Consider the following 25,887-nt stretch of genomic DNA (forward strand, 5'->3'; position numbering starts at 1 on the left):
GGCGATTTTCCAAACCCAAAAGACAGGCAATGGGAGAGGAGCTAGCCAAACTCCTAGAAGCCGGATTCATCAGAGACATAAAACATCCGGACTGGCTAGCAAACCTGGTAATGGTACCAAAAAAGGACAAATCCTGGCGCCTCTGTGTCGATTTCAAAGACCTTAACAAGGCCTGTCCAAAGGATCCTTTCCCCCTTCCCCGCATCGACCAAATCATCGATGCTATCGTAGGGCACGATTCATTGTGCTTCCTCGACGCATACTCCGGATACCATCAAATCAAGATGGCGGAAAAAGACCAGGCCGCAACGGCATTCATTACTCCATACGGACCATTCTGCTTCAACACAATGCCCTTCGGACTCAAAAACACCGGCGCAATATATCAGCGCATGATTCAGACATGTCTGGCTACCCAGATAGGCAAAACAGTGGAGGCATACGTAGACGATGTGGTCGTTAAGACCAAACACGTCGAAACTCTAGTAGACGATTTAAGGCTTACATTCGACAACCTTCGAGCATACGACATTAAGCTCAACCCGGAAAAATGTGTTTTCGGCGTACCAGCCGGAAAGCTCTTGGGCTTCATTGTATCCGGTAGAGGAATTGAAGCAAACCCAGCCAAGATCCGAGCTCTGTCACAATTGGATATCCCAAAAGACCTCAAACAAATACAAAAACTAACTGGATGCGTGGCGGCTCTAAGCCGTTTCATCTCCCGTTTGGGAGAAAAGGCGCTGCCCCTCTATCGCCTCCTCCGGCGCACCGAACACTTTGAATGGACGAATGCTGCCACGGCCGGACTCGAAGAAATTAAGGCCATATTGGCAACAAATCTGGTCCTGGCCGCGCCCAACCTGGGCGAACCTATGTTATTATATATCGCGGCAACACATCAAGTCGTCAGTGCCGTACTCGTCGTCGAACGAGAAACAGAAGGGCACAAATTCCCTCTTCAAAAACCAGTGTACTACGTATCCACTGTCTTAACTCCATGCAAGTCCCGATACCCACATTATCAAAAGATAGCGTATGCGGTGTTCATGGCATCCCGTAAGCTGCGACACTACTTTCAAGAGTGTTCCATAACGGTGGCCTCCGAAGTACCTCTCAATGATATTATAAACAATCGCGACGCGACGGACAGGGTTGCAAAATGGGCCATTGAGCTCTTACCATTTGACATAACCTACAAACCACGGCAAGCTATAAAGTCGCAAGTTTTGGCTGACTTCATCGCCGAATGGACCGAAGCCGAACTCCCTAAACGCATACTCCAATTGGATCATGCATTTCGACGGCTCCAAAATGTTGGCTGGCTTGGGGGCTGGCGTCGTCTTGACGTCCCCAACCGGAGACACAGTCCAATACGTACTTCAAATAATGTACACGGACTCCAACAACGCAGCCGAATACGAGGCCCTTCTACATGGTCTCCGGATGGCAATCTCCATGGGCATTCAACGCCTAGAGGTGCGCGGGGATTCAAACCTTGCAATATCCCATGTAAATGGAGACTTTGACGCCAAGGATCCGAAAATGGCAGCCTACTGTAACACCGTCCTAAAAATGTCAGCTCGGTTTGAAGGACTCGAATTCCACCATGTAGCCCGGGATAATAACCAGGCAGCAGACGTGTTGGCACGCATCGGCGCAAAACGCGATGCCGTCCCTCCAAACATCTTCCTGGAGCGGCTCTTTAAGCCATCCGTATTATGGGAAGAGGAGTCCGGAAATAACAACCCGGAACCAACTGCACCACCCAACACGGAACATTCTGACACAATCGGTGGCTCAGCCAATGAAATAACACCTTCAGCCCACGAAATAATGGCAGTAATTGCCCCGTGGACGGAACCATTCCTAGCTTACTTAATCAGGCAGGAACTTCCCGAAGACCAAAATGAGGCCCGCTGCATAGTTCGACGATCTAAAGCCTACAAGGTCCATGAGGGAGAACTTTATAAGAAAAGCACAACCGGAGTCCTTCAAAGGTGTATCTCCGAAGAGGAAGGGCGAAATCTCCTGGATGAAATTCATGCGGGACTCGGCGGGCACCACGCCGCAGCCCGGGCCCTTGTAGGCAAGGCCTTTCGTATAGGATTTTATTGGCCGACAGCCCGGGCAGATGCTCAGGACTTAGTCCAACGATGCGTCGGTTGCCAGCTCTTTGCTAATCAAAGCCACATGCTACCCACCACCCTCAAAACTAGACCCATCACTTGGCCGTTCGCGGTCTGGGTGCTTGACATGGTTGGACCCCTTAAAGGGGGAACCCACAAGCAAAAATACTTATTGGTCATGGTGGACAAATTCACCAAATGGATAGAGGCCAAGCCGGTTAAAACGGCAGAATCCGGACCTGGGATAGACTTCATATCCGGGGTAGTACACCGTTTTGGCGTCCCCCACAGCATCATCACTGATAACGGCACGAATTTCACGGCCGACGAGGTTAAACTCTGGTGCAAAAACATGGGCATCAAGCTCGACTACGCTTCAGTCTATCACCCTCAAACTGACGGTCAAGTGGAACGAGCAAATGGTCTAATCATGAGCGGCATTAAACCCAGATTAGTGCGGTCCCTCACGGAATCTAACACGCACTAGGTAGAGGAGCTCGACTCCGTACTCTGGGGGCTGCGGACCACGCCAAACCGCACTACCGGATTCACACCATTTCTTATGGTATATGGCGCTGAGGCAGTTTTGCCCTGCGATATAATTCATGACTCACCTCGCGTGTGCATGTACGAAGAAAGAGAAGCCGAGTTGGATCGGCAGGACAGTTTGGACGCCTTAGAGGAGGAGTGCGACGTGGCAAAATCCCATTCCGCATTCTATCAGCAGCAGGCTCGAAGATATCAAAGCAGAGAAGTACGGGCCAAAACTTACAATGTTGGCGAGCTAGTTCTACACCTGCCGGACAAGAAAAAGGACAAACTTAAGCCCAAATGGGAAGGTCCCTTCATCATCGACCAAGTCCTTACCGGCGGTGCATACTGTCTATGCAACGCATCTAACAACCGACTCGAGCCGAACCCATGGAACGCAACCCGTCTCCAAAGATTCTATGCCTAGCGCCGGACTCAGAGTTCGTCTCCTTCCTCCGTCCACCTTTCATATTTTTTCACTGTCTTTGTTTTCCCTCCTTTTTCCTCCCTCTTTCAGTACAAGCCTCTTGAGGGCTGATCTGCGCTTTGTTCGCACTCACTTGATGTGCTACTCGCACTCGTTATACCTGGGGGCTTCTTTAACATAAGTTTATTTATATGGGCTTCAGGCCCAACACATGTGTCATACTTCCGCATGTACCTTTTACTCACCATTATATGCATCGATATGACTTAAGTTTTGGCCAAGCTGGGTTGCCTGGCTTCTGTGCTTACCCCTACGTTCCCGATTGTTCGGCTACGAGGTAAAGGGAGCACCTCTGCGATTGTTACTGTCGGGTCAGCCGGATGTGTACCTCAGACTGGGTGAAGCCGAAGGCTAGCGTTCTTAAGGGAATATTCGGTCGGTGACCTGAAAGATGATTTATTACTTATTTATTTATCTGCCCCCAGATGCTTTTTCTGCTCTTTTCACAGTCTGGACATGCACTTTAGGGCATGCCTCCTAGGGAAAGGAACCCCTAACGGAACTATTCTCCGTGGAAGATGTTTCTTACTAACCATGTAATATAACATAGCTAGTTGGGCACTTGTCTGATAAAGCACTTATGACCCCTATGACTTGTCTCCATGCATGCCCCGGTTTTTGTATAACCGTAAGGGTATTCGGACACACTCCGGACTGTTGGGTCCCGAGGTTGAAGCGAAAAGGTCCGCAAAGACAAATGATCTACAATCCGGCTAGAAGGCATTTTACATGTCATTTTAAATTACATCATCAAACTGACTGATTGTACTCCTCTTCAATCCCATCTAACATGCTGTCTAATTTACAGTCCCGTTGGGAATATTTCACGGCCAACTCTACTTGGCCGTACATCAGGCTCACAGGGATCTCCTTCCCATCAGGCCCCACAGGTCCGACCTCGGCCATGTGGTTTGGATCAGCCTTCATGTACCGCGTCTTCACCATGGCCCAGGCCTCCCTGGCGCCTTGACAGCAGGCCGATATCTTCCACAGACGGAAATGCTGCCGTACTCCCTGAAGCTTCTCAGCAAGCCCTCCAAGACCCTCGGGTAGGGAGACGGAAGGCCATAAGGCCTGAACGACGCCGCTCATCGCCTGCCGAACACGTTCGTGCAGTTGCAGCAGCTCGGGAAGAGGGTCTCCCATGGAACCAGGCATCTCCTCCGCCGGACGACCCGTGAGCACACCTACAGACACATTTCTATCAATCGACTTCCTCGCCGAACTCTTCTTTTCAAAAGAGTTTGCTCAAGCACTTACTGTAAATGCCACGATGAAGCCGCCGATTCTCCTTTACAGAGTTAGACAGCTGGACCCAAACATCTTTTAGTTCTTCGCCCAGCTGGGTGTTGGCATCTTGGAGTTTGTTCCTCTCCTGCTGCACCCTCATAAGCACCTTCTCGCCGGCCTTCAGCTGGCGCAGTAGATGTTGCTTGTCCGGATCTAGTCCGGCACCCTCTGCAATATTATTGTCAGACTATACACACACGCCGCACTTCATAAACTACTTCTCTTTTTGAAATATGAATTACCAGAGGGGGTCTCTGTGGCTCCCCCGGAAGCGGCTAGTGCGGCCTCAAGTTGGGCCTTGCATTCTTGAAGCTCCTGGGACATGTGGGTATTCTTCTCCGTAAGATCCTTCATAACAAATGATCCTTAAATCAGTTAGTTTAACTATTTTAAGTCTCGGGGGCTGCTGGCATATATAACTATTAAAATTCCCCACCCGTATGTCTTTTACATATTGCTCCGTGGCTCTGGTTAAACCATCTTGAGCAGCACGGAGGTGCGCGTCTCCTGCATTAAAGGCATTCAACGCCTTTGGGAATAAACACGTGTCACGAAGAACTGTCCGATGGCGCCTGTGATTCATGGCGCTCTCCACCTCAAACCTGGTGGCGGACAACCTGTCGGCATCCTCCGTTGGAGGAGCATCCGGCTCGCGGCTTGCGCTCGCCTCCCCCTCCGGACCAGGCGTTGGAGCCTAGCTGGCGGAGGCTTGGTTGGCAACCTCTTCGGGCTCAGTCCGGTGAGCTCTCTTTCTCCTGGAAGTATCATGAGTATTAATAGGAGTCTTTCCCTTAAAAGACAATGGTGTGCCATACCTTTGCGGCGACATTTCAATTCGCACCGCACTCCTCTTCCGCCAGCTGGGCCGCACTGACCCTGGTTGGTCAGTCGCCGCGGGCTCGGCTTCCCGCTGTAAAGGCACCTCCTGCGAAGCACCGTTGGTACACGGTGGTCAGAAATAAGCATTAAAAAAGTAACGGTGTCAGGACTTCGGTCGTACTCACCTAGGAAGCCGGAGATAAACTAGGGTAGTCAGCCGTAATGGCGACTAGAGCATTGTCTATGCTGAGCTGGTGGAACACCCCGTCAATCAGTTCCACCATTATGTCCGGATCCTCTCCGGAGGCCGGATCAAGGGATCTTCCCGCATCCTTGGGTTGTGGAGTCGGGCTTTCTATGCCCTCCACATCCCGGCGCAGTTCCTGCGTCGAAATCATAAAGTAAGACACTTATCTTTGAAAGCACGAATCGGATATATAAACGTCCGCTTACCCAGCTCCGAGGGTTATTCATGGAGAATCCATTCAATGGAATCGTGCGGAGGAAGTCCTCCTTCTCCCCCTTGTACAAGCCGGACAGGATCTTCACCAGATCGGCGGTCGATCTCGGCCCCTTGCGGCCATGACGGGTGGCGTCATTCTCCCCATTGAAATCCCACATGGGGTGGCCCCTATATTGGAGCGGCTGCACCCCTGACATAATGCATGTGGCCATGACTCCAATCATGGTTAAATCCGGAATGGGCCAGTAACCGTATCCGGCCCATCAAATATTGGACGCTCCTATCATCTTCCCGTTGAGGGCTCCGCGGGCGCGAACTCAGGCGTTTCTTCAGAGGAGCGTTGCTAAACTCCGGGAGGCCGATCCGAACTGGATCTGGCAGCGGGGCATCTTCCATATAGAACCACTCCGAAGGCCAGTCTTCGGACGCCTTCTTCGGGGTTCCGGATAGATATCCGGTCCCGGCGATGCGCCATATTTCGGCTCCGCCCACTTGATATATCGACCCCTCGTGAGAATGGGGTACGAGGAAAAACAGTCTCTTCTACAGCGCAAAATGGGGCTCGATGCCCAAGAACAGCTCACAAAGAGCAACAAAGCCCGCGATGTGTAAAATGGAGGCAGGTGTAAGGTGGTGAAGTTGGAGTCCATAGAACTCCAGGAGCCCCCGGAGAAACGGATGTATGGGAAATCCGAGTCCCCTTATTAAGTAGGGGATGAAGCATACCCGCTCTCCTTTGGAGGGATTGGGGACGCTCTCCGCCTGCTTCCCACCCTTGTAGGTGGCCAGTCCGGCTCGAACCGGAACCATAAAGGCTGGGGGAAGGTATCCCTCTGCTTGGAGCGTCACTAACTCGCTATGCAGGACTGAGCATCTCCTCCAGTCTCCTGGCTGAGGACTGGGAGCGCGAGAATAGGATCCGCGTCAACTGTCCATGTTGGAATGGATTTTTGTCAGATGCGCTTCAATGAGTACTTGCGGAAGGAGGATGGTGTGATTCGGATCTGGATCCCCGCCTCTCTTATTGGCGGCTTATTCGCGCAGCTAGGGGGGTAAAACGTAAAAATACCTGGCTTTTCGCATTCATACAACACGTGGAAGAGGGCCATTATTGGACATGGAAGCCAAGGAGCGCAACATTTATGAAGAAACCGGACACTATTCGGCAAACACATGGAACATGGAGGGGAACCCGCCTTGCAAACGCCGAAGACAATATACGCGCCGGACTCATTGAAGCCTGGTTCGGGGGCTACTGAGGGAGTCCTGGACTAGGGGGTGTCCGGATAGCCGAACTATCATCATCGGCCGGACTCCAAGACTATGAAGATACAAGATTGAAGACTTCGTCCGTGTCCGGATGGACTTTCCTTGGCGTGGAAGGCAAGCTTGGCAATACGAATATGTAGATCTCCTACCATTGTAACCGACTCTGTGTAACCCTAGCCCTCTCCGGTGTCTATATAAACCGGATGGCTTTAGTCCATAGGACGAACAACAATCATACCATAGGCTAGCTTCTAGGGTTTATCCTCCTTGATCTCGTGGTAGACCTACTCTTGTAATACCCACATCATCAATATCAATCAAGCAGGACGTAGGGTTTTACCTCCATCAAGAGGGCCCGAACCCGGTAAAACATCGTGTCCCTTGTCTCCTGTTACCATCCGCCTAGACACACCGTTCGGGACCCCCTACCCGAGATCCACCGGTTTTGACACCGACAATGAACATTATATCTGGATCTTGTTTGATGCGAGACGGTTATTCATTTAAATCAGAGAATAATGGTTGTTCTATTTATACGAGTAATATCTTTTATGGTCATGCACACTTACAGAGTGGTCTATTTTTATTAAATCTCGATAGTAGTGATACACATATTCATAATGTTGAAGCCAAAAGATGCAGAGTTAATAATGATAGTGCAACTTATTTGTGGCACTGCCGTTTAGGTCATATCGGTGTAAAGCGCATGAAGAAACTCCATACTGATGGACTTTTGGAATCACTTGATTATGAATCACTTGGTACTTGTGAACCGTGCCTCATGGGCAAGATGACTAAAACGCCGTTCTCCGGAACTATGGAGCAAGCAACTGATTTGTTAGAAATCATACATACTGATGTATGTGGTCCAATGAATGTTGAGGCTCGCGGCGGGTATCATTATTTTCTCACCTTCACAGATGATTTGAGCAGATATGGATATATCTACTTGATGAAACACAAGTCTGAAACATTTGAAAAGTTCAAAGAATTTTAGAGTGAAGTAGAAAATCATCGTAACAAGAAAATAAAATTTCTACGATCTATTCGTGGAGGAGAATATTTGAGTTACGAGTTTGGTTTACATTTGAAACAATGCGGAATAGTTTCGCAACTCACGCCACCCGGAACACCACAACGAAATGGTGTGTCCAAACGTCGTAATCGTACTTTACTGGATATGGTACGATCTATGATGTCTCTTACTAATTTACCGCTATCATTTTGGGGTTATGCTTTAGAGACGGCCGCATTCACGTTAAATAGGGCACCATCAAAATCCGTTGAGACGACGCCTTATGAACTGTGGTTTGGCAAGAAACCAAAGTTGTCGTTTCTTAAAGTTTGGGGCTGCGATGCTTATGTGAAGAAACTTCAACCAGATAAGCTCGAACCCAAATCAGAGAAATGTGTCTTCATAGGATACCCAAAAGAGACTATTGGGTACACCTTCTATCACAGATCTGAGGGCAAGATTTTCGTTGCTAAATTCGGATCCTTTCTAGAGAAGGAGTTTCTCTCGAAAGAAGTGAGTGGGAGGAAAGTAGAACTTGATGAGGTAACTGTACCTGCTCCCTTATTGGAAAGTATTTCATCACAAGAACCAGTTCCTGTGACAACTACACCAATTAGTGACGAAGCTAATGATATTGATCATGAAACTTCAGATCAAGTTTCTACTGAACCTCGTAGGTCTACCAGAGTAAGAACCGCACCAGAGTGGTACGGTAATCCTATTCTGGAAGTCATGTTACTTGACCATGGCGAACCTACGAACTATGAGGAAGCGATGATGAGCCCAGGTTCCGCAAAATGGCTTGAAGCCATGAAATCTGAGATAGGATCCATGTACGAGAACAAAGTATGGACTTTGGTTGACTTGCCCGATGATCGGCAAGCCATTGAGAATAAATGGATCTTCAAGAAGAAGACTGACGCTGATGGTAATATAACTGTCTACAAAGCTCGGCTTGTTGCAAAAGGTTTTCGACAAGTTCAAGGGGTTGACTACGATGAGACTTTCTCACCCGTAGCGATGCTTAAGTCTTTCTGAATCATGTTAGCAATTGCCGCATTTTATGATTATGAAATTTGGCAAATGGATGTCAAAACTGCATTCCTAAATGGATTTCTGGAAGAAGAGTTGTATATGATGCAACCGGAAGGTTTTGTCGATCCAAAAGGTGCTAACAAAGTGTGCAAGCTCCAACGATCCATTTATGGACTGGTGCAAGCATCTTGGAGTTGGAATAAATGCTTTGATAGTGTGATCAAAGCATATGGTTTTATACAGACTTTTGGAGAAGCCTGTATTTACAAGAAAGTAGTGGGAGCTCTGTAGCATTTCTGATATTATATGTAGATGACATATTGTTAATTGGAAATGATATAGAATTTCTGGATAGCATAAAGGGATACTTGAATAAAAGTTTTTCAATGAAAGACCTCGGTGAAGCTGCTTACATATTAGGCATCAAGATCTATAGAGATAGATCAAGACGCCTAATTGGACTTTCACAAAGCACATACCTTGATAAAGTTTTGAAAAAGTTCAAAATGGATCAGGCTAAGAAAGGGTTCTTGCTTGTATTGCAAGGTGTGAAGTTGAGTCAGACTCAATGCCCGACCACAACAGAAGATAAAGAGAAAATGAAAGATGTTCCCTATGCTTCAGCCATAGGCTCTATCATGTATGCAATGCTGTGTACCAGACCTGATGTATGCTTAGCAATAAGTTTAGCAGGGAGGTACTGTTGGGGATATTACCACTGGGCGTGAACCGGCCTACCTGGGCCGGGTTAACTTCATTAGTAGTATAAAGGTGATTAAGCAGATGAAGGCCCAAGGCCTGTAGTCGGTTTAGAACCTGTAGCCGTAAACCAGCTTGATATGTAAACTTGCATTGTAAGTTAGGAATAGAGAGAGACCAACCGGGATACGAGTATGAACCGGTGTGGGACTCTGTGGACCGACGGGCGTCACCCGTGTATATAAGGGGACGACCCGGCGGCGGTTCAAGGACAAACAACAACAACTCGAGCCTAGGCGAAGCTTGTTTGCTCCCTAGCCATCGAAACCACATCAATTCCATCACAACTAGACGTAGGCTTTTACCTTCATCGAAGGGGCCGAACTAGTATAAACCCTTGTGTCTTTGTGTCCGCTTTAACCCCTTCAAGTTAACCCGTAGCGATGGCTCCACGACTAAGTCCTTTCGCAAGGACATCTGCCATGACAAATCCATGACAGTGGCGCCCACCGTGGGGCTATCGCACGACGGTTTGATGATCTTGGAGGGCAAGCTCAAAGGACTCGAAGGCTATGCTGTGGGCCGGATGACCAAGAGTCGTCGCGGCAAGCTCTACATCGACGATGCAGGATGGGGTCCCGAAGCCGGCTCGATCGAGTACGGGTACCGGGTCCCCTTTGGTGGCATACACGTTTTTATCGGCAAGATTGGTGAGCCTGGGCCTGAGCCAGACATCCGCACCGACCTCGTCGAGACGGCTCAGCGTGTGAGATCTACCCAGGTTAAACCGGCCGTGAGGCGTGCCTTCGTGGGAGTCATCCACGGAGGAGAGCATGGGGACGAGTCAGAATATGGTAGCGAGACCGTCTTCTATTCCGGCGACGAGTCCTCAACCGGAGAGACAGAATCATTGTACTAGTTGCAAGACGACCAGATTAGGGGCTGTTCCGATGGCGACAGTATTCCGAACCCCCCTGAGCAGATCAACCGGGTTGGAATATTCATGGCCGGTACGCAGGCGGTGAATCACTCCTCGACCACAGCAGCAATGTTCTCCGGATCACCAGCGGCAGCGGCAGCAGGGGCAGGAGGCCTTGTGCGCCCACCGGTTCAAGTTCTGTCTGACCTGTTTGATGCACTAGCTGTACTTATGGCAGAGGCCAATCCGGCGGATCAGGAGGCCCATGATGCAGAGGTTGCAAAGGTGAGAGAGCAGATCGCACAAGCTAAAGCCGACCTGGCAGCAGAGAAGGACAGGATGGCCACAGAGCAGGCCGCTTTGGACGCCCAGGCCTATAAGCTCATGCTCGACCAGAACGCATCACAGGAGGTCTTGAAGCGGAAGCACAGATCACGCCTGCCGTTAGGGTTCGACCCTCGAAATCTCTTTCACACTCCGAGAGCTGGAACCAGTAATCCGTCGAGGCACCTGGAGGTAAACCGGGTCGAGGCACCAGGGCCAGGAGCGACGGTCCAACCCCGCCTGATGGAACCTCCTCGGCAGAACATTGTGATTCCTCCACCGGTCTAGACACCTCCGGGTCATTATTCTAATCCTATGGACAATCTTGTCGCAGCTGCTGCGTGATTAGAAGCTATCCCGGTCGAAGGAGACTCTCCGCAAGCAATAGAGATGCGCCGGGTTAAGGAACTTCTTCGGACCGCTTTGATTCAATAGGAGGCATATTCATACAGCCGCGATCGGATTCATTCCACACCTCGTCCAAGCCGGAGCTATAGTAGGTGCCTGGATGAACCGGCCATATCAAGCAATGCGCGGGGCCGTGAAGCGGCCCGTGGCAATAACCCGGCCGGTGATGTTCACGATGCTCAGGATGTACTGGACCGGGCCCGGGCACGAAGGGAGGCCGAGTTAGCAGCACGGAACGAGGCGGATCAGCTTACACCAGTTCGTCCTACCACCTCTGCCGGGCCAGGGGTCACATCTAGCTTGGGAGTGCCCTGTTTAGTCCCTGCTTTACGCAATGTACGCCTGCCCAAGGACTTCAAGGGCCCGCGCAAGGTGCCGAATTACACCGCTGATTTATCTCCAGAAGCGTGGGTAGAGAGTTATGAGATGGCAATGGAGATGCTAGATGTGGATGAGACCGCATGTGCAAAATATTTCACCATGATGCTTGAAGGCACATCCCGTACTTGGTTGAAGGGCCTGCCGCCTAATTCTATCAGTTCATGGGCCCAGTTGCGGACCCGGTTTATCCAGAATTTCAAAGATACATGTAAGCAGCCTAACTCCATAGTAGACTTGGCGGCTTGTGTTCAGGAGGACGGAGAGTCAACAACCCATTGGGTACGCCACGTTTCTAAAGTCTTGCACTCATCTGACAGGATCAATGCTGACACTGCGATCTTAACGCTGGAGGGCAACTACCGGTTTAAGCCTCTAAAGCAGAAGTTGGGGCGTATGAAGCGGTTCTGTAATGACATGGGAACTCTCATGGCCGCTTTAGTGAAGTATGCTGATTCTGATAGTACCAAGGATCCCGAGACTGATGATGACGAAGCAGGGAAGGGAAAAAAGAATAGCAACTCTAAGGGGCATCAATACAAACCGGCGGGCCATGGAAATGGAGGCAAGCGTAAGGCGGATGGCAGCATGGACTTTGTGGCTAACACTAATGCACAGGACAAGGGTCAGCGGCGCAGAGGTAAAGCGGCGAAACATAATGGGGCTCCAAATCCTAACCCGGATCGCTTAAACTATTTGCTGAATCAGCCTTGCCCAAAACACGGGACGAAGGAGTCGCCGGCTAACCACCTTTGGAAGGATTGTTACATTATGCAGGAATTTAAAAACTCTAATGTCTTTCGATATGACCATGGGTCAGGTGGTGGCTCAGGATCCGGTTTCCATGGGACGGGTTATGATGGAGCTTCCGGTTCAGGTTTCAATCAGGGCGGTAATAATAACCAGGATAATCAGAACGATCAAGGGGGTTACAACCAACAGCAGCAGCAACAGCGGTCGGGTTATCAGAGCCAGCCAAAACAGTTGAACAATGGGCAGTATCACGTTTTCACAACTAGCTCGGATAAGCGCGACTGGAAACTTCATAAGCGAGCAGTGAACTCTGTTGAACCGGCCGTACCGCGTTATTTACGCTGGTCGGAGCAGCCTATCGTGTGGAGCAGGGAGGATCACCTCCCCGGGTTGACAATCCGGGCCAGTTGGCATTAGTGGTAGACCCTCAGGTGGGAGGTTATAAATTCACCACGGTACTCATGGATGGAGGGAGCAGTATTAACATCCTGTACTATAAGACATTCCGCCGCATGGGGCTAACAGACAAGGATCTCAGACCGTCTAATACGGTGTTCCATGGGGTGGTGCCTGGCAAATCAGCATATCCTGTTGGTAAGATAGCCCTGGAGGTGGCTTTTGGGGACGAGCATGATTCCCGATTCGAGACACTAACCTTTGAGGTGGTGAAGATCCGGAGCCCGTATCATGCCTTGTTTGGGTGGCCGGCTTATGCCAAATTCATGGCATGGCCTTGTTATATCTATTTGCAGCTCAAGATGCCGGGTCACAAAGGGACAATAACAGTTCATGGGAGCCGCAAGATTGCTTTGGAATGTGAGGAAGGTGATGCGGCCTATGCAGAGTCGGTTTGTGCCACGGAGGAGTTAAAATATTATCGGGACAATGTTGATCCGGCGGACATGACCCCTTTGAAGAAGCCAACTATGGAGCATGATTCAGATATGAAGTTCAAATCAGCGGCTGAGACCAAGCTTGTTGACTTCATGCCCGGCGATTCGTCCAAGCAGTTCACTGTCAGTGCCAACTTGGACCCTAAATAGGAAAGCACGCTCATCGAGTTCATCCGTGAGAATTGGGACATTTTTGCATGGAAGCCTTCTGACATGCCAGGTGTACCGAGGGAACTCGCTGAGCACACTCTTAATGTTGATCCCAAGTATAAACCGGTAAAGCAATTTCTCCGCTGGTTTAATGAAGAGAGGCGCAAAGCTATTGGGGAGGAGGTGGCCAGACTCTTAGCAGCTGTTTTTATCATTGAAGTGTTCCATCCAGAGTGGCTTGCTAATCCGGTGCTGGTTCTTAAGAAAAATGGCACTTGGGTATGTGTGTGGATTACACGGATCTTAACAAGGCTTGTCCAGCAGATCCTTTTGCCCTCCCTCGCATTGACCAGATTATTGACGCCACGGCGGGTTGTGAGCGTTTGAGTTTTTTGGATGCGTATTCTGGGTATCATCAGATCAAAATGGCGGTTAAGGATCAGGAGAAGACGGTGTTTATTACTCCCTTTGGAGCCTTCTGCTATGTATCTATGCCTTTTGGGCTCAAGAGCGCCCAAGCCACTTACCAAAGGTGTGTACAGAATTGCCTGCATAAACAGATCGGCCGCAATGTGCACGCCTATGTGGATGATATTGTAGTCAAGTCAAGGCAGAAGGAGACGCTGGTTGATGATTTAAAGGAAACCTTTGACAACTTGTGGGTTTATAAGATGATGCTTAACCCGGCCAAATGTGTCTTTGGTGTTCCGGCAGGCAAGTTATTGGGTTTTCTTGTGTCCAACAGAGGAATTGAGGCTAATCCGGAGAAGATTACGGCTATCACCTCCCTGGCTAAACCGAAGTGTGTCAACGATGTTCAGCGTCTGGCGGGTCGGATCGCCGCACTGAGCCGGTTTATCAGCCGCCTCGGAGAGAAGGCCATCCCTTTATACCAGATGTTGAGAAAGACAGATCAATTCATCTGGAGTCCAGCTGCTGATGAAGCATTGGAGGACTTGAAGCGGCAATTAGCCAATCCGCCCGTTCTTGCAGCTCCGGTCGACAAGGAGCCGTTATTGTTATACGTAGCGGCCAATGCTCGTGCAATTAGCGTGGCTATTGTGGTAGAACGCAAGGAGGCAAGCAAGGAGTATCCGGTTCAGCGGCCGGTTTACTATATCAGCGAGGTGCTTATTGAATCCAAGCAAAGGTATTCGCATTGGCAGAAGCTGGTATATGGAGTTTTCATGGCAAGCCGGAAGTTGAAGCAGTATTTCCAAGGGCACCCTATCACAGTGGTCAGTTCAGCTCCCTTGGGCGATATCATACAGAACCGGGAGGCGACTGGCCGGATTGCCAAGTGGGCTATAGAACTTGGGCCGCACGGATTGAAGTACGTACCCCGGACGGCGGTGAAGTCTCAAGCACTTGTTGATTTCATCAATGATTGGACTGAGTTGCAAGCACCAGAGGAGAAGCCGGATCACACATATTGGACTATACATTTTGATTGATCCAGGCAATTGGAAGGCTCGGGGGCTGGAGTCGTGTTAACTTCCCCACGAGGTGATAAGTTTTGTTATGTTCTCCGCTTAATGTTCCCTTGTACTAATAATGCAGCTGAGTATGAAGCCTTGCTCCATGGTCTCCGGATGGCTAAAGAGATGAATCTAAGTCGGGTTAAGTGCTTCGGTGACTCGGACCTCGTAGATCAACAGGTGTCTGGCACTTGGGACTCTAAGGACCCACTCATGGCTGCATATCGTCGTGAGGTGGATATTGTTCAGGTGGATCACGTGGATCGTCGAAAAAATGAAGCGGCGGACGCTTTAAGCCAGTTGGGCTCTCAGCGTAAACCGGTCCCGCCTAATGTCTTTCTTGATGTGTTGCACAATCCGTCAGTCAAGCTCCTAGGTGAAGCGGATTTGGCTATTCCTGATCCGGAGGCTCAATTGGTGGCAGCCCTGCATGTTATACCGGATTGGACAGTTCCCTATCTTGCGTACATGAACCGGGGAGAGTTGCCAGAGGATGAGACTCTAGCCAGGCAAATAGTCCGGCGATCCAAATCTATGACAATTATCAATGGCGAATTGCATCATTGCAGTGTATCAGGGGCGTTTCAACGCTGCGTCTCTCCTGAGGAAGGTTGTGAAATTTTATGTGAAATCCATGAAGGTATACCTCATAGAGCACTTGGAAGTGACATAAGTTGGTAACAGAATTGGGGACAGTATCTTGCGGGCGGAGTTGAAAATTGGCTAACACATCCCGGTAAAATTTAGAGTCAGGCGGTTTGAAGCCCCGGGCTAAGTGATCCGCAAAGATCACAACCTCTCCCTCTTGAGGTGTGGGAGGACATTCATCACCAGGAACCCTCCAGTGGATAGTCTCTTTGCTGTCTAAAGCGCCGATCGAAACTAAATCATCCAGCTGAGTTTCTGTGACGCGAGAAGGAACCCAGTTGCACTCATATACTTGTTTGGCCATGGTGAGATCTACAAGAAATAGGTGATTCCGGTTCAAGAACATGTTGGATAAAAGAAGGTGCTGGTATGAACAAAGCTAAACTGGAGGCAGTATATTTAAACCGGATTTTTATGAAGTGGCATCATATGGCTAAAGAGTTCTGGCGGTTCAACAAGGGGACTAATGGTATATACCGGTTTATTAACTTTTTCTATATTAAGTTAAACCGCCTGATCTAAACATTGAAAGCAATTGAGGTTGCGGATGTCTAAGTATGCAGAAACAGGTTTCACAAAGTCTTATTGCAGCAATGGATCTGAAGCAAGTTCAGAAAAAACAGAAAATATTCAAAAGGTTAAAGCAGAACAGAAGTGAATCAATGGGCAGGAATGTGGATGAGATCTATAGACTTGAGCGTAAAACTACAGGCGGATGCTAAAAAGCTATTGCTAGTCAGAGCAGGGTTTCACAGATATGTTCAGGAGTCTAGTATGAACAAGTGATGAACACGGCAAGAACATGAAGCCCTAGAATAGATCTATGTTAAGAAGAACAGAAGGCTTACCGGAGTTGAAGAAGACGCGGAAGGCTACCGCGGTGCTCTGGTGCGTTCATGTTGATGCAGCGGCCCAAGACGGTGCAGAGGTCAATGGCGACGGCGGAGCCCCGAGGCTGGCAACGCGAGGAAGACGAAGAGAAAGAGACGAAGGGGAGAAAAGGAAATGACCCTTCGGTCCTATTTATAAGGCAAAGGGCGTATGTCAGGCGCGCGAATCCAGGAGCCGCAAGATTCGGAAGTGGAGCTGTTGCCTTGGGTATCGCAGATCTATTAATAAAAGAAGGCGTCATAAATGTTAACTTCATGATGACATCATGCCGGTTTACAGCAACCAGAGATGATGACGACATGGCGGTTTACCAATTACCAGAAGATGTTGAAGACACAGATTTTTGTGAAGGATTGACATGAACCAGTTCAAATCAATCTGGGGCCTAATGTTGGGGATATTACCACTGGGCGTGAACCGGCCTACCTGGGCTGGGTTAACTTCATTAGTAGTATAAAGGTGATTAAGCAGATGAAGGCCCAAGGCCTGTAGTCGGTTTAGAACCTGTAGCCGTAAACCGGCTTGATATGTAAACTTGCATTGTAAGTTAGGAATAGAGAGAGACCAACCAGGATACGAGTATGAACCGGTGTGGGACTCTGTGGACCAACGGGCGTCACCCGTGTATATAAGGGGACGACCCGGCGGCGGTTCAAGGACATACAACAACAACTCGAGCCTAGGCGAAGCTTGTTTGCTCCCTAGCCATCGAAACCACATCAATTCCATCACAACTAGACATAGGCTTTTACCTTCATCGAAGGGGCCGAACTAGTATAAACCCTTGTGTCTTTGTGTCCGCTTTAACCCCTTCAAGTTAACCCGTAGCGATGGCTCCACGACTAAGTCCTTTCGCAAGGACATCTGCCGTGACAAATCCACGACAGGTACCAAAGTAATCCAGGAGTGGATCACTGGACAACGGTCAAGAACATCCTGAAATACCTGAAAAGGACTAAGGATATGTTTCTCGTTTATGGAGGTGATAAAGAGCTAGTCGTAAATGGTTACGTAGATGCAAGCTTTGACACTGATCCGGACGATTCTAAATCGCAAACTGGATACGTGTTTTTATTAAACGGTGGAGCTGTAAGTTGGTGCAGTTCTAAACAAAGCGTCGTGGCGGGATCTACATGCGAAGCGGAGTACATAGCTGCTTCGGAAGCAACAAATGAAGGAGTTTGGATGAAGGAGTTCATTTCCGATCTAGGTGTCATACCTAGTGCATCGGGACCAATGAAGATCTTCTGTGACAATACTGGTGCAATTGCCTTGGCAAAGGAATCCCGATTTCACAAGAGGACCAAGCACATCAAGAGACGCTTCAATTCCATCCGGGACCAAGTCCAGGTGGGAGACATAGAGATTTGCAAGATACATACGGATCTGAATGTTGCAGACCCATTGACTAAGCCTCTTCCACGAGCAAAACATAATCAACACCAAGACTCCATGGGTGTTAGAATCATTACTGTGTAATCTAGATTATTGACTCTAGTGCAAGTGGGAGACTGAAGGAAATATGCCCTAGAGGCAATAATAAAGTTATTATTTATTTCCTCATATCATGATAAATGTTTATTATTCATGCTAGAATTGTATTAACCGGAAACATGATACATGTGTGAATACATAGACAAACTTAATGTCACTAGTATGCCTCTACTTGACTAGCTCATTAATCAAAGATGGTTATGTTTCCTAACCATGGACATGTGTTGTCATTTGATTAACGAGATCACATCATTAGGAGAATGCTGTGATTGACTTGACCCATCCGGTTAGCCTAGCACTTGATCATTTAATATGTTGCTATTGCTTTCTTCATGACTTATACAAAGTTCCTACAACTATGAGATTATGCAACTCCCGTTTACCAGAGGAACACTTTGTGTTCTACCAAACGTCACAACGTAACTGGGTGATTATAAAGGAGCTCTACAGGTGTCTCCAAAGGTAGATGTTGAGTTGGCGTATTTCGAGATTAGGTTTTGTCACTCCGATTGTCAGAGAGGTATCTCTGGGCCCTCTCGGTAATGCACATCACTATAAGCCTTGCAAGCAATGTGACCAATGAGTTGGTTACGGAATGATGCATTACATAACGAGTAAAGAGACTTGCCTGTAACGAGATTGGACTAGGTATTGGAAACCGACGATTGAATCTCGGGCAAGTAACATACCGATGACAAAGGGAACAACATATGTTGTTATGCGGTTTGACCGATAAAGATCTTCGTAGAATATGTAGGAGACAATATGAGCATCCAGGTTCCGCTATTGGTTATTGATCGGAAACAGTTCTAGGTCATGTCTACATAGTTCTCGAACCCGTAGGGTCCGCACGCTTAACGTTACGATGACAGTTTTATTATGAGTTTATAAGTTTTGATGTACCGAAGGTTGTTCGGAGTCCCGGATGTGATCATGGACATGACGAGGAGTCCCGAAATGGTCGAGACATAAAGATTGATATGTTGGACGACTATATTCGGACACCGGAAGTGTTCCGGGTGATTTCGGAGAAAACCGGAGTGCCGGAGGGTTACCGGACCCCCCCCCCCCGAGAACTAATGGGCCTTGTTGGGCCCTGGTGGAGAAAGAGAGGGGCCGACCAGGGCAAGAGGCACGCCCCCTCCCCTTGAGTCCGAATAGGACAAGGAAGGGGGGGCGGCGCCCCCCTTGCCTTTCCCCTCTCCCACTCCTTCCTTCCCCCTCCTTCTTGGACTAGGAAAGGGAGGGGCAAACCTACTTGGAGTAGGTTTCCCCCTCCTAGGGCGCGCCGCCCCCTTGGACGGCCCCCTCCTCCTCCCCCTTTATATACGGAGGAGGGGGAACCTCTAGACACACAAGTTGATCTTTGTGATCATTCCTTCGCCGTGTGCGGTGCCCCCCTCCACCATATTCCACCTCGGTCATATCACTATGGTGCTTAGGCGAAGCCCTGCGTCGGTAGAACATCATCATCGTCACCACACCGTCGTGCTGACGAAACTCATCCCCGACAACCTACTGGATCGGAGTCCGGGGATCGTTATCAAGCTGAACGTCTGCTGAACTCGGAGGTGTCGTACATTCGGTGCTTGGATCGGTCGGATCGTGAAGACGTACGACTACATCAACCACGCTGTCATAACGCTTCCGCTTTCGGTCTACGAGGGTACGTGGACAAACTCTCCCCTCTCGTTGCTATGCATCACCATGATCTTGCGTGTGCGTTGGAATTTTTTTTGAAGTTACTACGTTCCCCAACAATCCTAGGCAATTGTTAACAAGACCGGTGGTCGTCATTGCAATTTCATATGAGGGAGAGGCATAAGCTAACATACTTTCTCTTCTTGGATCATATGCACTTATGATTGGAACTCTATCAAGCATCCGCAACTACTAAAGATCATTAAGGTAAAAGCCAACCATAGCATTAACATATCAAGTCCCCTTTACCCCATGCGCAACAACCCCCTTACTCGGGTTTATGCTTCTGTCACTCAAGCAACGCACTATAAGCGAATCATGAACATATTGCAACAACCTACAGCGGGAATCCCTCACGCTTGCGCGACACGGAGGGAACAATAGGACAGCACCAAAATAAAACATACAACTCATACCAATCTAGATCATCAATCAACCCAAAGACAAAGCATATCTACTCAAAACATCATAGGATGGCAACACATCATTGGATCATAATATGTGGCATAAAGCACCATGTTCAAGTAGGGATTACAGCTGGGTGCGGGAGAGTGGACCGCGTAAAAGAGATGAGGATGGTGATGTTGATGAAGACGATCACCACGTCGATGATTCCCCTCCCGATGGCACTCTGGCGCCACCGAGAGAGAGGAGGAGATGTTCTCCCCGTTGTTCTTCCTCCTCCATGGCCTCCCCCCTGGATGGGGAGAGGTCCCCCCTTTGGTCCTTGGCCTTCATGGCGATGATGGCCCCTCCGAGATCCTTCCCCATGGCCTCCGGTGATGATGGCCCCCTCCGACAGGGTGCGAGAGAGGGCCTAGATTGATTTCTCATGGCTACAGAGGCTTGCGGCGGCGGAGCTTCCGATCTAGGTTATTTTCTAGAGGTTTGGGCATTTATAGGAGAGGTTGGCATCAAGGACAAGTCAGGGGGCCCCACGGGGAGTCCACGAGGCATAGGGGCGCACCCCAGGGGGGTAGGCGCGCTCTCCACCCTCGTGGGGCCCACGGGACTCCCCTCCAGTAACTCTTTGTTCCATTATTTTTTATATTTTCCAAAAAAAGTCTCCATTGATTTTTAGCGCATTCTGAGAACTTCTATTTCTGCACAGAAACAACACCACGGTAGTTCTGCTGAAAACAGTGTCAGTCCGGGTTAGTTCTAATAAAATCATTCCAAAATCATATAAAACTATTGTAAACATGGCATGAATACTTCATAAATTATAGATACGTTGGAGACGTATCAATGGCCAATTGTGACAAAGCTCGGATCTTGGCTAGGTTTGCTTCAATTCCTCTATGGGAAACAATGAACCCTAGCAATTTTCCGGCTGGGACTCCGAAGACACATTTTTCCGGATTGAGCCATATGTCTTATATCCAGAGGTTGTCGAAGGTGAGGCAAAGATCGTCCACCAGTGTTTCGACGTGTTTTGTCTTGATGACCACGTCGTCCATGTATGCTTCGACTATTTTGTCGATTTATTTTTCCAAGCATGTTTGAATCATATGCTGGTAGGTAGCCCCAGCATTTTTGAGCCCAAAGGGCATAGTGTTGAAGAAGAAAGGACCGTAAGGGGTGATGAACACAGTTGTGTCCTGATCTGATTCCTTCATTTTAATCTGATGGTATCTGGAATAGGCGTCGAGGAAACACAAAGAATCGTGTCCTTTAGTCATGTCAATGATTTGGTCAATGCAAGGCAATGGGAAAGGGTCTTTAGGGCAAGCCTTGTTGAGGTCTTTAAAATCGACACACATGCGCCAGGAGTTGTCCTTCTTCGGTACCATGACCAAGTTGGCTAACCAATCCGGATGTTTGATTTCCCTAATAAACCCAGCCTCTAGCAGCTTGGCTAGCTCTTCCCCCATGGCTTGGCGCTTGGGTCCGGAGAATCGCCGCAGCGTCTGCTTAACGGGTTTGAATCCCTTGATTATATTGAGACTGTGTTCGGCCAGCCTGCGGGGGATGCCGGGCATGTATGAAGGGTGCCAGGCAAAAGTATCCCAATTTTCTCGCAAGAATGTGCACAGAGCGGCGTCTACTACCGGATCCAGATGTGCTCCGATAGACAATGTCTTGTTAGGGTCCGTCGGGTGCACTTGAAATTTAACTATTTCCTTGATACTTCTCCAACGTATCTATAATTTTTTATTGTTCCATGTTGTTATATTATCATTCTTAGATGTTTTACAATCATTTTATAGTCATTTTATAACATTTTTTTGGTACTAACCTATTGACATAGTGCCTAGTGTAAGTTGTTGTTTTCTACATGTTTTTTACATCGCAGGAAATCAATACCAAACGGAGTCCAAACGCAGCGAAAGGTTTTGAGGATTTTTTTGGGCTAGAAGACATCTAGTGGGCCAGGAAAGCACCTGGGGGTGCTCCGAGGGGAGCACAACCCACCAGGGCGCGCCTGGAGGCCCAGAAGCGTCCAGGTGGGTTGTGCCCACCTCGGGTGCCCCCTGAACCGCCTCTTTGCTTTATAAATACCCTAATATTCCAGAAACCCTAGGGGAGTCTGCGAAAATCAATCACACCCACCGCAAAGTCCAGAAACACCAGATCCAATCTAGACACCATCTGAGAGGGGTGCATCATGTCTATTGGTGCCTCTCCGATGATGCGTGAGTAGTTCTTTGTAGGCCTACGGGTCCGTAGTTAGTAGCTAGATGACTTCCTCTCTCCCTTCCTCCCTCTCTCTCTCTCTCTCTTTTGATTATCAATACAATGGTCTCTTGGAGATCCATATGATGTAAGTCTTTTTGCGGTGTGTTTGTTGGGATCCAATGAACTTTGAGTTTATGATCAGATCTATGTTTTTATCCATGAAAGTTATTTGAGTCTTTTTTGATCTCTTATATGTGTGATTGATTATAGCCTCGTATTTCTTCTCCGATATTTGGGTTTTGTTTGGCCAACTTGATCTATTTATCTTGCAATGGGAAGAGGTGCTTTGTGATGGGTTCGATCTTACGGTGCTTGATCCCAGTGACAAAAAGGGAAACGACACGTATGTATCGTTGCTATTAAGGATAACAAGATGGGGTCTATTTATACATAAATAGATCTTGTCTACATCATGTCATCGTTCTTATTGCATTATTCCGTTTCTCCATGAACTTAATACACTAGATGCATGTTGGATAGTGGTCGATGTGTGGAGTAATAGTAGTAGATGCAGGCAGGAGTCGGTCTACTAATCTTGGACGTTATGCCTATATAATGATCATTGCCTGGATATTTTCATGATTATTTGAAGTTCTATCAATTGCCCAGCAGTAATTGTTTTCCCACCGTTTGCTATTTTTCTCGAGAGAAGCCACTAGTGAAACCTACGGCCCCCGGGTCTCTTTTCATCATATTTGCCTTTGCGATCTATTTTCCTTTGCATTTATTTTCTGATCTATTAAACCAAAAATACAAAAATACCTTGCTGCAATTTATTCGTTCCACGATCTATTTATCCTATCTACCTTTACATCACGTTATTTGCCTATCTTGAGGCGCCGTACCCGAAAGGGATTGACAACCCCTTTAACACGTGGGTTGCGAGTATATGTTATTTGTATCCAGGTGCTATGTACGTGGTGTGAGGAGGTTCTCCTACTGGTTCGATAACCTTGGTCTCATCACTAAGGGAAATACCTACGGTCGCTATACTGCATCATTCCTTCATCTTTGGGGAAATACCGACGTAGTTCTAGCAGACATCATTCCTCAGCTAGCTTAAAAGAGGTGGATTTAGATCTCTTATCGAGGATCACATCGTCCCTATCCACCGTGGACCGTAGGGTGGTTAATTCTTCCGCCACTAGGGCTTTGGATAACGCCTCGAGGGACAAAGATGCGGTTTTGTTTTTGGCATGGAGGGCTCTGTCTGGGTCGCTCGAAATTGTGATGATTCTGTTGGGTTCGGACATTTTAAGCTTCATATACCCGTAATGGGGTATGGCTTGGAAGCATGAGAAGGCATCCAGTCCAAGGATGGTGTGGTACCCACTGTTGAAGGGGACCACATGAAAGAGCAACTCTTCGGATATGTAGTTTTTGGGCGTGCCGAATACCACATCGAGTTTAATTCTCCTAGAGCACTGTGCTTCTCGACTGGGGATGGTCAAATGAACTAGAGCTAGTTCTGTGTCACCCTATGTTATAACTATTGCATGATGAATGTCATCCAACATAATTATCCATCACTAATCTATTGCCTACGAGCTTTTCACATATTGATCTTTCCTTAGTTACTTCTCCGTTGCCACTGTTACGATTGCTAGCAAAACTGCTACTATTACTTTTGCCACTGTTACCATTACTCCCATACTACTTTGCTACTAAATACTTTGCTGCAGATATTAAGTCTTTCAGGTGTGGTTGAACTGACAACTAGATGCTAATACTTGAGAATATCCTTTGGCTCCCCTTGTGTCGAATCAATAAATTTGGGTTGAATAATCTACCCTCGAAAACTGTTGCGATCCCCTATACTTGTGGTTATCAAGACCTTTTTTGGCGCCGTTGTCAGGGAGCATAGCTCTATTCTCCGAGTCACTTGGGATTTATATCTGTTGATCACTATGAGGAATCTGAAATACAACAAAACCAAGACCTATCCCTCAACTAGGAGGGGAGGTAAGGAACTGCCATCTAGCTCTGCACTTGATTCACCCTCTGTTTTGAGTAAACTTGCGACACCTACACCTGCTATTGATTTTGATATGTCACATATTATTGATGATGCCACTTCTACTATGCATGATGCTTATGATGATACTACTTCTCTTCTTGATAATAATGTGCCACTAGGTGAATTTCTTGATGAACAACTTGCTAGGGTTAGAGAGAATGAAATTACTGAAACTGATGATATTAATGAAAGCACTACAAAAAAACACTTCTGTGATGATACGTGTTTGTCACAGTAGGTCGCGTTTTTTGTCATGCATGTACATCCATGACGATTTTATGACAGAATCAAGATAGTCATACCTGTGTTGTCATAGAAGTGTTCCATGACATTACCAAAATTATCATCACGGAAGTGTCCACTTCCATGAAGATAAATCGCGCGTCACAAAAGTGCTTTAGTCAAGGGTGACTGACACGTGGCATCCATTGTAACGGAACATCGTTAAGCTATCGGGTCCGGTTTTGGATCCGATAACCCGTTAACAGCCCCGACCAATGGGGATTTTCCACGTGTAAAATCATCATTGGCTGGAGGAAACACATGTCGGCTCACCGTTGGGACAGATGTCATCCACTCATTGGACCGAATGCGCCTATGATATGGTGACACGTGGCATAGCCCAACAGAGGCCCATTCCTGTGAAAAGGCCGGCCCGTTTGACTTGGTCAAAAGGTGTTGGGCCGGCCCACGGAAAGCCTGTTAACGGCATGTTCGCATATAGCCCATTTATAGCTCGCTAACCCAGGGCCCGTTATGACCTCTCCGAATTAGGCCCAGTAGCGTCATATGGGCCGCCCAATATGATTCTATCCCATTTTAACTTCTGGCCCATGTGTGGCCCATGACTTCTTTCGACTCATATGAGGCCCTTTGTAACTCTTGGCCCATTAACGGACCGTGGTGAAACTGGCCCGTAATGAACAGTGTATCACTTTATACCCATTAACAACCCGTTATTCCATTGGGCCGTTTCCAGCCCAAGTTATCTTTTTACCTTCTCAAGGCACATTGATTCTTGGGCTCATTTGCAGCATTCGGTTACATACGGCCCGTTACTGTCATTTTCTGCTTGTGGGCCAAATTCATCCAGTTGTTACAGTCGGCCCGTTTGTGGACCGTACGTTGGGTCGTTTTCATGTAAAAAAACCCGTTGGGCTGTTTTCATAGAGTTATCAAATACGGCCTATTAACGACCCGTTATGGTCCATGAATAGTACGACCCATGATTGACGAAATGATGGTACGACCCGTTGAAGGCCCATGGATCCTACGACCCGTATGGGGCCCATGGATCGTATGGCCCGTAGAAGGCCCATGGATCGTACGGCCCGTAGAAGGCCCATGGACCCTACGGCCCTAGAAGGCCCATGGATCCTAAGGCCCGTATAGAAGGCCAATGGATCCTACGGCCCGAAGA

Source organism: Triticum aestivum, chromosome 1B, assembly GCF_018294505.1.
Source record: "Triticum aestivum cultivar Chinese Spring chromosome 1B, IWGSC CS RefSeq v2.1, whole genome shotgun sequence".
Taxonomy (NCBI): domain Eukaryota; kingdom Viridiplantae; phylum Streptophyta; class Magnoliopsida; order Poales; family Poaceae; genus Triticum; species Triticum aestivum.